Source organism: Panicum virgatum, chromosome 7K, assembly GCF_016808335.1.
Source record: "Panicum virgatum strain AP13 chromosome 7K, P.virgatum_v5, whole genome shotgun sequence".
Lineage (NCBI taxonomy): Eukaryota > Viridiplantae > Streptophyta > Magnoliopsida > Poales > Poaceae > Panicum > Panicum virgatum.
This window is the reverse complement of record NC_053142.1, coordinates 34,989,503-34,999,281: the sequence shown is the minus strand read 5'-3', so window position 1 is coordinate 34,999,281 and position 9,779 is coordinate 34,989,503. Positions and strand designations below refer to the sequence as shown.

The window sequence follows — 9,779 nt, the reverse complement described above, 5'->3', positions numbered from 1 at the left end:
AAACATTTTCATACAGATCCCCGTTAAGGAATGCCGTCTTTACATCCATCTGATGTAACTCTAAGTCATAATGTGCCACCAATGCCATTATAATCCTGAAGGAATCTTTACACGAAACCGGAGAAAAGGTTTCGTTATAGTCTATCCCTTCTCTTTGCGTAAAGCCTTTTGCCACAAGTCGTGCTTTGAACCTTTCTACATTCCCTTTGGAGTCATGTTTTATCTTGTAAACCCATTTACACCCTACTGTTTTGGCTCCTTTAGGAATTTCCTCTAAGTTCCAAACACCATTGGAACTCATTGATTTCATCTCATCCTTCATAGCTTCCAGCCATTTTGATGAGTGAACACTTCTCATGGCTTTTTCATATGAAGTGGGATCACCCTCCATATAAATCTCTTCTGTATTATAAACTTCATAGTTGCTAGAAATGGCCGACCTTCTTTCTCTTTGTGACCTTCTAAGAGCCACTGCTTGTGGCACATTTTGTGCCTCAACTTCTGGCACATTTTCCATAGGTGGTTGTAGCTCCTCCTCCTCATGTCCAACCGCGGGTTCAGGCGGTTCCTGGATGACAGGTTCCAAACCTTCGCTCACTGTTGGTATGGGTGGAGTTGCGACAGGTGTTGACACTGTAATATCTGGAATAGTTGGCGCAGCAACAACCAAAGAAGGTATTGGCATCACTATTTCAGGAACTTTTGGTGCAGCATCAACAGATAGTGAGAAAAATGGCTCTTGAATCATAGGAGTAGGCACATACACCCGCTTCTCCTCAAGGTCAATTTCTCTAGGTACCATGCTCCCCCTGATCATTTCATTTTCTAGAAAGACAGCATGTCTCGTTTCTACAAACTTTGTACGTCTGTCTGAACAGTAGAAACGAAAACCTTTTGACTTTTCAGGATAGCCGATAAAATGGCAGCTTACAGTTTTGGGATCCAATTTTCCAATACTTGGATTAAACACTTTAGCCTCAGCTGGGCTCCCCCAGACCCGAAAGTGAGTCAGTGAGGGTTCTCTTCCTGTCCATAGCTCATACGGTGTTTTGGGTACCGATTTGCTTGGCACTCTGTTGAGAATGTAGATGGCGGTTTTTAACGCCTCCATCCACAGACTCAATGGCAGTGTGGAATAACTCATCATACTGCGCACCATATCCATCAGTGTATTGTTGCGCCTTTCAGCTACTCCATTTTGCTGAGGCTCCCCCGGTGTGGAATATTGGGCAACTATTCCATTTTCCTGTAAAAATCTTGCAAAGGGTCCAGGAACTTGTCCATAAGGGGTATGTCGACCGTAGTACTCCCCTCCAAGGTCTGATCTTACTATTTTAATTCTTTTGTCAAGCTGATTTTCAACCTCAGCTTTGAATATTTTAAATTTATCCAATGCCTCAGATCTTTCTTTAATTGGATAAATGTAACCATAGCGGGGGTAATCGTCTGTGAATGTTATGAACGAATCATAGTCATCCATACTTTTCACAGGAAACAGGCCACATATATCAGTGTGGATTATTTCTAATGTTCCTGCACTTTGTTTGGCACCCTTTTTAATTTGCTTTACAAATTTTCCTTTAAAGCATTCGACGCATTGTTCAAAATTAGAGAACTCTAGCTGAGGAAGAATTTCACTCTTCACTAATCTTTCAATTCTCCCCCTCGAAATATGACCTAAACGACAGTGCCATAATTTCGATGAAGTATCTTGAGTTCTCTTTCTTTTCTTTGTGTTCTTTCTCTGACAAGGATTCATTTACATTCACATCACATACAGAATGTACTTTATCGCGCATAGATAATAAATAAAGATCATTGTAAAGGAAAGCATCACCAATATAATTATTATCAAAACATAGTTCACATTTGCCATTCGCAAAATGACAACCAAAACCATCTGTGTCTAAGCGTGATACACTGATCAAGTTTCTTTGAAGCGAAGGAACAAATAAAACATCTTTTAATACAAGCATGAAACCATTAACTAGCTCGAGGGAGACATCGCCAACAGCTTCCACATCTGCTTGTACTCCGTTCGCGACTTTAATGTGTCTTTCGCTTCTTAGCGTAGTCCTTGTCGAACGGAATCCCTGTAAAGAATTTGCAACATGCACAGTTGCACCAGAATCAATCCACCAAGTAGATTTAGAAAACTGTATATACAGGGATTCATTAACAAATGAAATTACATTCTCACCATTCTTTGTCATTATCATCTTTAAGTAGCTGGGACAATCTACTTAACGATGCCCCTTGTCATGGCAGTGGAAGCACTCATCTTGAGCTGGAGGACGATGTTGCTGATACTTCTGTGGCATAGGGGCTTTGTCTTTGGACCTTGGGGAAGAAGCAGCATGGAAGGGCATTTTCTTGTTATTATGCACAAAATTGATAGACCCACCATTCTGTTTCTTGAGTCTATCTTCCTCTTGCGCACACATGGCAATTGCCTTTTCCATATTCCATTTCTCTGGCTGTGAGTTATAGTTTACAACGAACATTGCAAACTCTTTTGGCAGAGAGGCGAACACCAGGTGCACCATAAACTCTTCCTTGAGATCCAAGTTCATTGGTTTGAGCTTGGAGTTCAAGGCGCACATCCCCATGATATGATCTCTTATAGTACCGGCATTGCCATAGTACCTCTTTGTGACCAACTGCTCTATGATCTGTGTGGCATATATCTTTGAAGAACCATTAAACTGGTTCTTTATCTTTTCAAGGTACTCTGCAGCTGAATCACACTCTCCAATTGAACCCAAAATGTTAGGATCAATTGTGTTCTTTATCACTGCCACACATTTCTGGTTGGCATTATTCCACTTTATCTTTCGGATATCATAAGCCATCTTTAAAGGAGCATAGTCCCTTTTCTTTTTCTGCCACTCAGCATCAGTGTCAGATTCCTCTCTCACTGGAGCCGGTGGCTCAGTGGGCTTTGGAGTGGTGATTATCTCATCCACCTCTCCACAGACGAATGCAAGATCAACTTTCTTGATCTGTTCGTCATAGTTGTCTCCTTTTAGAGTTGGGATGTGATTGATGAATCCCATCAAGTTCATCCCCGCTGAAAATTTCAAAAAATAGTGAGAATATAATAACAACAATTGCATGTAATAATTCCAACGTTGGTCAAAATAGAACATACAACTGTTTATGCAATTAAATCTATATCACCGTTGGGCAGAAATAGAAATAAATGCACAAAAACTGTACCAAAAATTATAATACTACTATTAACAACGTTGGTCAGAAAATAACAATATCATAATTCACTTCTCAAGAAAACTCTTTAAACATGCTCTTAAATTTAATTGTCTCGTTGGTTCGAATTAAAGCAAAGAGCAACTGTAATGACTTTGCAGCAGAAACATGTAGAAAATTTCTATTTTCAGAAGCAATACTGTGAACTTTTAGCTCTAAACAATATACACATTGGTGCAAAATTGAATAGAGATCAAACTATTGAAAAAGCTTCTGAAAATAGAAAAAACCAATTAAATCTTACATTGTTCAAGCGGCCCGGGCGAGAATTCGGCCCGGTCCACTCGGCGCGCACGGCGCTCGGGCCTTCAGCCCGGCAGCCGACGGCCAGGCCGCCAAATCAGCCCAACGCGGTGCCCCTCTTGGGCCATTTTCAGCCCGTTCGCCGCCGTGTCGCCCCTGACCGTCGGATCTGAATCCGACGGCCCCCCGCACGCCTCGCGCGAGCAAAACGGGCGATGCCGGCTCCCCCCTGAACCCTAGCGGCATTTCTCCCTCCCCCTTCTCTCTCCACGCGAACGGCGGAGGCTCTCTGGGCGGAGGAGGGAACGACCGGCGCCGCCATCACCCCCTTCGCCGGCGCGCGCGCTCTCCCGTGCGGGAGCGCGCCGCCGTCGAGCGGGTTGGCGGTGGAGCCCTTTCTAGAGTACCTGCGCGCGCGGAGTCCGGCTCTGTGCCGCTCGCCGATGAGCGGCGGAGCGGGTCCATCCCGTGCGCTGGTGTACCGGCGTCGCGGGTGCCCTTGATGTGCTGGCGACTAGAGCCTAGGTAAGCCTCGCCTTCTATGTTCTTTGGCAAGGGTTAGGGTTTGCCACTTTTTCGATCCATGACCGATTTTCCATTTCTGTTCTTGGTTTCTTTCGATTCATTTTTGAATCATGCTTTCCCCTACTAGATCTATGCGCTAGCAAGGCGACTGATACCATTGTAAGCTTTAGGATCGCACTAGTGCACGGATCAGTGAGGTTTCAACTTTCTTTTCTTTTTGTCAAGTACAAGACTCTCTAGATCTACACAAGAACACACACGCAGAGAGAGAGATAGGACCTTCAGTGCCTGCAGAAGAGCTTGAGCTGGCCATCTCGGGTTCGTTGATGGAGATCCGCTCAAAGGTGGCGACGAGTGATGCAGCGAGGTCGATGCCGGCGCGACGGCGTCGAGGACGATGGCAGCGACGGCGGGACGGAGCTGGCGGCGGCGATGGTGGAACTTCCCGCTGCTCCAGCGCCCCATAGTAGATCGGCTTAGGGTTTCTGTGGGTGAGGGTCTAGGCGGCGCGGTGAACCTCATTACCAGTGCCCCGGCCCCTCACCCCTTTTTATTTTTGGCGATGCACAGCGGGGCCCACCAACCATTAAGAGTTGGGCGCCCCCGCTCAGGGCGCGGATTAAGGGCCTAATACACCGTTGGGCCTATTAGGAAGGAGATCAATCCAACATCGTGCTGCTGAGGTGGTAAAATAAACACGCCTCACCACTCGACTCCCTCGCTCGACCTCCTCGTCGATGGTGAAGGTGAAGGAGGCGACCGTCGTGCCCCTGCTAGCGGCAGCAGACGTGTGGTTTGTGGGGCTCGTGGCGGCGGCGACATGGCCGGCGCGCCAGCTCCTATGCTCCTCCATCATGGTGGCTACTCGTCTCCTGCTCACCCTCCTTCTTTAAGACCCTGATTGCCCTCCCCAAACCCTAACCCCTTTGGTTTTCCCCATCTCCATTGCTGCCGCCACTGCCTCCTCCCCAATGCCGGCCAGGGTCGAAATTTGTCATTTTCGGTGAGTCTCCCTTTGATTCATCGCTACTACACCTTCCTCTTCTCCTCCGCGGCTCGTATGAGCACTTACTCGCTTGATTTCTCCGCTGCAGAGGTCTCCCGGAAAACACCTCCGCCCGCCGCCGCCTCTCCTCCATTGCCGCTCCCCGCTGCCCCAAGCCGTGGGTAAGCTCTACTTCTCCCAGACGAGCTGGTTCTCGAACCGTTTCTTTGCAACTCTACCTGATTTGTGTTGGATCTAATTGGTTTCTTGGTTTCTGGGTTGTTTTTTGAGTTGATATGACACTGAGATTTGAGGGTGCATATTTCTGGGCGGAGGTGAGGTGGTGGCTGCAGTGCGCCCCCTAGTGCCTTGTGTTAAAGCCTTCAATTTGCTAGATTTGAGGGTGAGTTTCTGTGCGAAAGTGAGGTGGTGGACTGGTGGCTGCAGTATGCCCCCTAGTGCCTTATGTTAAAGCCTTCTTCAATTTGCTAGAACACAACATATGTTGGATACGTGTTGGTTAATTGATGGTTTTGTTGCTTCTTAGTGTTCATATCTGAACGATCCTTGTGAATTCACAGTGCCAGTTGTGTCTAGTTGGCTTATGGTTAGGGGGAAGGAGATGCTTTGGACAGGGAGCTTGCACCTTTGCAGCAATGCTGGGTTTATGTACAGTTCACGCAGCAGAGATTTGCATGATAGTTAGTTTGCTCACGATTTATTTTGAGGAAACAATTCGTCTCACACATAATTACTGTATAAAAATTGTGAGAAAACTTTAGGTGGGAAGAACTAGCAACCTTAATTTGCAGCGCTAATTCACTATTGGGCTTATAGGCAAAGCTAAAGTGGTCATGAAGAACTTAATTAGGCTTTCATCAGATAATTTGATTGCTCAAAAAAAATTATGGCGGCGCTATACGGATGAGTTGGCATAAAGTAAATGGAATTTCACAGGGTGCTTCTGAGTTGAGGCATGGCGCTGATACAAAAAGTTACGCATCTCAGATGTTCAGCTTGAATGGATTCGCAAACTTAAGTTTCATTTTTCATGAGTATGGTTGAAGGCTAATTCTCTTTTCATGTATAAGTTGTTCCATATTAGGGAGGCTGCATTTGTTTGAAATCTCTAATTATTTCTTTTGGGACTGACCTATGTTTATATTTACAGAGTCTGAACTGATAGATAAGAATTGAGAATTTCCAGGAGATGAGACATAAGGAAAGTCTTCAATATATTGTTCAATTTGATTTTTTGTGAGCCCTCTATCCTTTTTAATGCCTTTAGTAGTCTGGTTTGTTGCAGCTAAAAATTTAACGCATATTGTGTCCCTCTGCAGAAAATGGCATGATAATGATCCAACATTTGGTCATCAAATTCCTGATTACGACTCTCTAGCACCCAATCAACTAGCGAGAGTCATCAAAAAATATCTGGAATGAGCGTAGGAAGCCTTAACGAATATCATAGAAAAAATGGTCAAAAAGAAAAGGAAATTTCCATAGCCGCAAAGCTTGTTTGCATATGTGCAATCAAAGTTATTTGACAATTCTTTTTTCCTTGTGTTAATTCTAGGTAACCATGATGAGTACTTGAAGAGTGATGGAAACAGGATGAGCTTTATCCCTTGGCAACCCAGAAACAGCTTATGCACATCCAAAAACTAACCATAGTCAGTCCTTTGTAAGTTCCAATTGTAGCGGTCCTTAAGTAATTTTAGGTTGCAAGTGTTCACATGTTATTGGAATAGGCAATCATGTGAGTTACACGAGTTGCTTTCATTTCCAGGCTATTTCATATCCGTATGCTGATTCATACTATGGTGGTTCATTGCAGCTTATGGGCAGCATGCTATTGTAAGTGATTTTTATGCGTCCAGCATGTTATCTCATTAGTTTCTCCTACTTCATGGTCTAGATGTCCTTTATCCACTTTGCTATCCAGTGTTGTTCGCTACCTTCTTTGGTCCAAATAATAGGATGTTTTCTGTACATGTAGGTGTGCCTTGAGTATTATTACTGGTTAACTTTCAATTGATTTGCCCTTGTATTCACCTGTGAAAATTTACCGTGTTACTGAAGCATTCATGTAGCCAGTATGTCATTGCATAATGTCATTTTCCTGGTCGCAATGGCTCATTTTTGCTAGCTACAGTATACAATGGCATTGACAATTAAAATTATAATCTCATACTTTGTCTCAATTATCCTTCCTAAAAGGTCGGATAATCATGTATATTGAAACTGCTAGCAATTGCATTTTTTGTTCTATTACCGGAATCGATTTTTCTACGTGCTAATTATAGAGTTTAGCGAATATTAACCAACTTATGGTCTGTTTTTTTTGGCATTTATTATCATAGTTGAGTCATTCGCTTCTTATCTTTTCATTTGCAAAACTTTCAAATTGCAACTATGGGAATAATGTCTTTCCATAGTTGAGGTTTGTGAAGCTTGTTTCAACAATGCTTTTGCGATGATACTATACCAAACAGCCAAGAAGGTAAATTCTTTTTCCGATTGTTGTCTATAGCAGCTCATCCTCTAGCTGCTGCTGCTACTCCAACAAGGTTCTAAGAGTGAACTTAAGGCCAGTTAAAAAGCACGTCAATGTTTGTTCAGATTATGATACTTAGATTATGAATCTTCGTAAACATTCCCTCTTCATCAATTGTAGTATCCTATAAATGTTATAGTATCATGTAAATTTGCAAAATTTAGTTGCTTTAATAGATTAATTTATAATACATGCTGAATCTCAGTTTGAGGTGACAAATTTTTGTACTAATCAACATCCAGAATGTCTAAATGAAATTTCTTTAGTGGATACAGTTTGATCCCTTTTGTTTGCAATATTAACCTTAAGCTTCATCATATGGTCATGACAATGGAACGACAAGGGACTGATGCGAGGAAATGCGTACATGCCTCAATTTGAGTCAAATAAAAAGCAATTTTACATAGATATTTTTTGTTGCTGTGGATATATAGTTGCACACTGAAAATATTCAGCACATGTTGGATTAGGTAATGTCCTTGTATGCTTCTATTAGGTGTTTGCGTTTGTTGCCATTGAAGAGAAGGCTTGATAATGTCTTTTATTTGTATTAAATTTTAGCCATAACAAGTTTTTCCATTTGTTATTGTAATACAGTAGTCCCAAGCAGCTACTCCAGCTATTATTTGTTTGTCGTATTAATTGTAATTAGTAATAGACCTCAGTGATATTTCAGACTACAGAATCTTTAGTTTTTGTTATTGATTCTCATCGCTTTTCTCTCTAATCTATTTTACAAATTTAAGAAGATGCTAATAATGGATTGTTTACCACCCATGTTTTTTCAGAAATTATTTCACCTCTCGTGCCTGCCTAGAGATATGATTTTGTAGAACTAATGATATTATCGTTATATTAAGTGACTGCAAGGGCGCGCCTTGGCGCGCGCAAAGTACTCGTATTAGGATATCTAGGCGCGCTGAGTTTTCAGCTAGCCAACAAAAATAGCAATGCCCAAGAGAGACGATGTGGCACTCCAGATCAGAACTGGCCTCCAGATACACTTGGTAGCTGGGCTTCCACGTGTCACGTTGAGCGCATCCAGTTCTCATGTCGCGTCCCTTATTAGAAAGAAGACGCCCAAAATAACTTTTTCTCCAAAAACCATTGCGTTGAGAACCTAGAAATGAACGTCAGGTGATCAATTGAAGCAAATTAAATTGATTATTAAATCATAAATTATAAATATAAAATGGGTACTACGACGTACTTCATCCACGTAGTACACTTCAACGAGCACTGCAAGTGTAACGAGAAAAAGGATTCACAAATTGGAACCTGTTTCTCGTATATATGCTTGTTTGCGCCTTTCGAAAAGAGTCTTCTTCTTCATCCTTTTCCTATAGATTTGGATTTATCTTCATTATTGATTGGGGCAGAACTAGGTGGGTTCAGCGCGTCAGCTGAGCCTATAAAATATGGTTAATCCTATGGAAATTACTGTTGAGTTTGGGGTGGGGTGTGGGGGGGGGGGGCAAATGACCCCTTAGGGCAATGAAGATGCCCACAATGTCTTTTACCGCTAACTTCGCCCTTGCCTCCTCCAGCTTCTTTGGCTCCTCGTCACAGTAAGCTATAGCTCCACCAGCTTCCACGCCGACCTTAACCACCCCTATGTACACATTGGCCATCAGCGTTGGTACACCGCGACAAGCGTAGACTCTCATCATCAACACGGTCACCAATCTCACATGGACGCAATGCAAGCTGTTCCGTGGCACGGCGATCCTCATCATCAACATATTTTGCAAGGAGGGATACCATGGCACCAAGAAATGCTCCAACAAGACCAGATGCATGTTCGATTATATGTACGGTGGTGCGAAGGAGGATGGCGTCCTCACATTGGAGACCTTCACCTTCAGTGTGTGCCGCAAGGTGCCTCTTATTGTGACATTCGGTTGTGGCAAGCTCACCATGAGAAGCCTCGTCAGCCCTACAACCCTCTCCTACTTCCTAACTTTGTTCGCAGATCACAAGTTAAGTCATTTCTTCTTTGATGCTAGGTAGAAACTAGGCTTAGGGAACTTGTCCATCATTGATGATGTGCAGCAGCAAAACATTCACATCCTCTTTGATGTTCGCGAGATAAAGTTTTTATTTGTGCCCATGCATTTGTGACTTCAAGTAAACGTATAGGCGAGGCTTGGATGTGACCGGTTCGTAAAGTTCACGAATTATGCCTATGACTGTGTTTAGTTC

The 9,779-nt window shown here is 43.2% G+C and overlaps 1 long non-coding RNA gene across 3 annotated transcripts; it reads left to right on the top strand.

The window, feature by feature from the left end:
* The first annotated feature begins 4,725 nt into the window (after positions 1-4,725).
* Positions 4,726-8,280, top strand: LOC120642282. Of its 3 annotated transcripts, none has more exons than XR_005662553.1 (5): positions 4,726-4,892; positions 5,018-5,038; positions 5,130-5,202; positions 5,312-6,704; positions 6,810-8,280. It is a non-coding gene; the product is annotated as an uncharacterized LOC120642282 (long non-coding RNA). The 3 variants fall into 3 exon arrangements; XR_005662554.1 differs by having other exon boundaries at positions 5,130-5,423; positions 6,192-6,704; XR_005662552.1 differs by having other exon boundaries at positions 5,130-6,704.
* Positions 8,281-9,779: the final 1,499 nt, after the last annotated feature.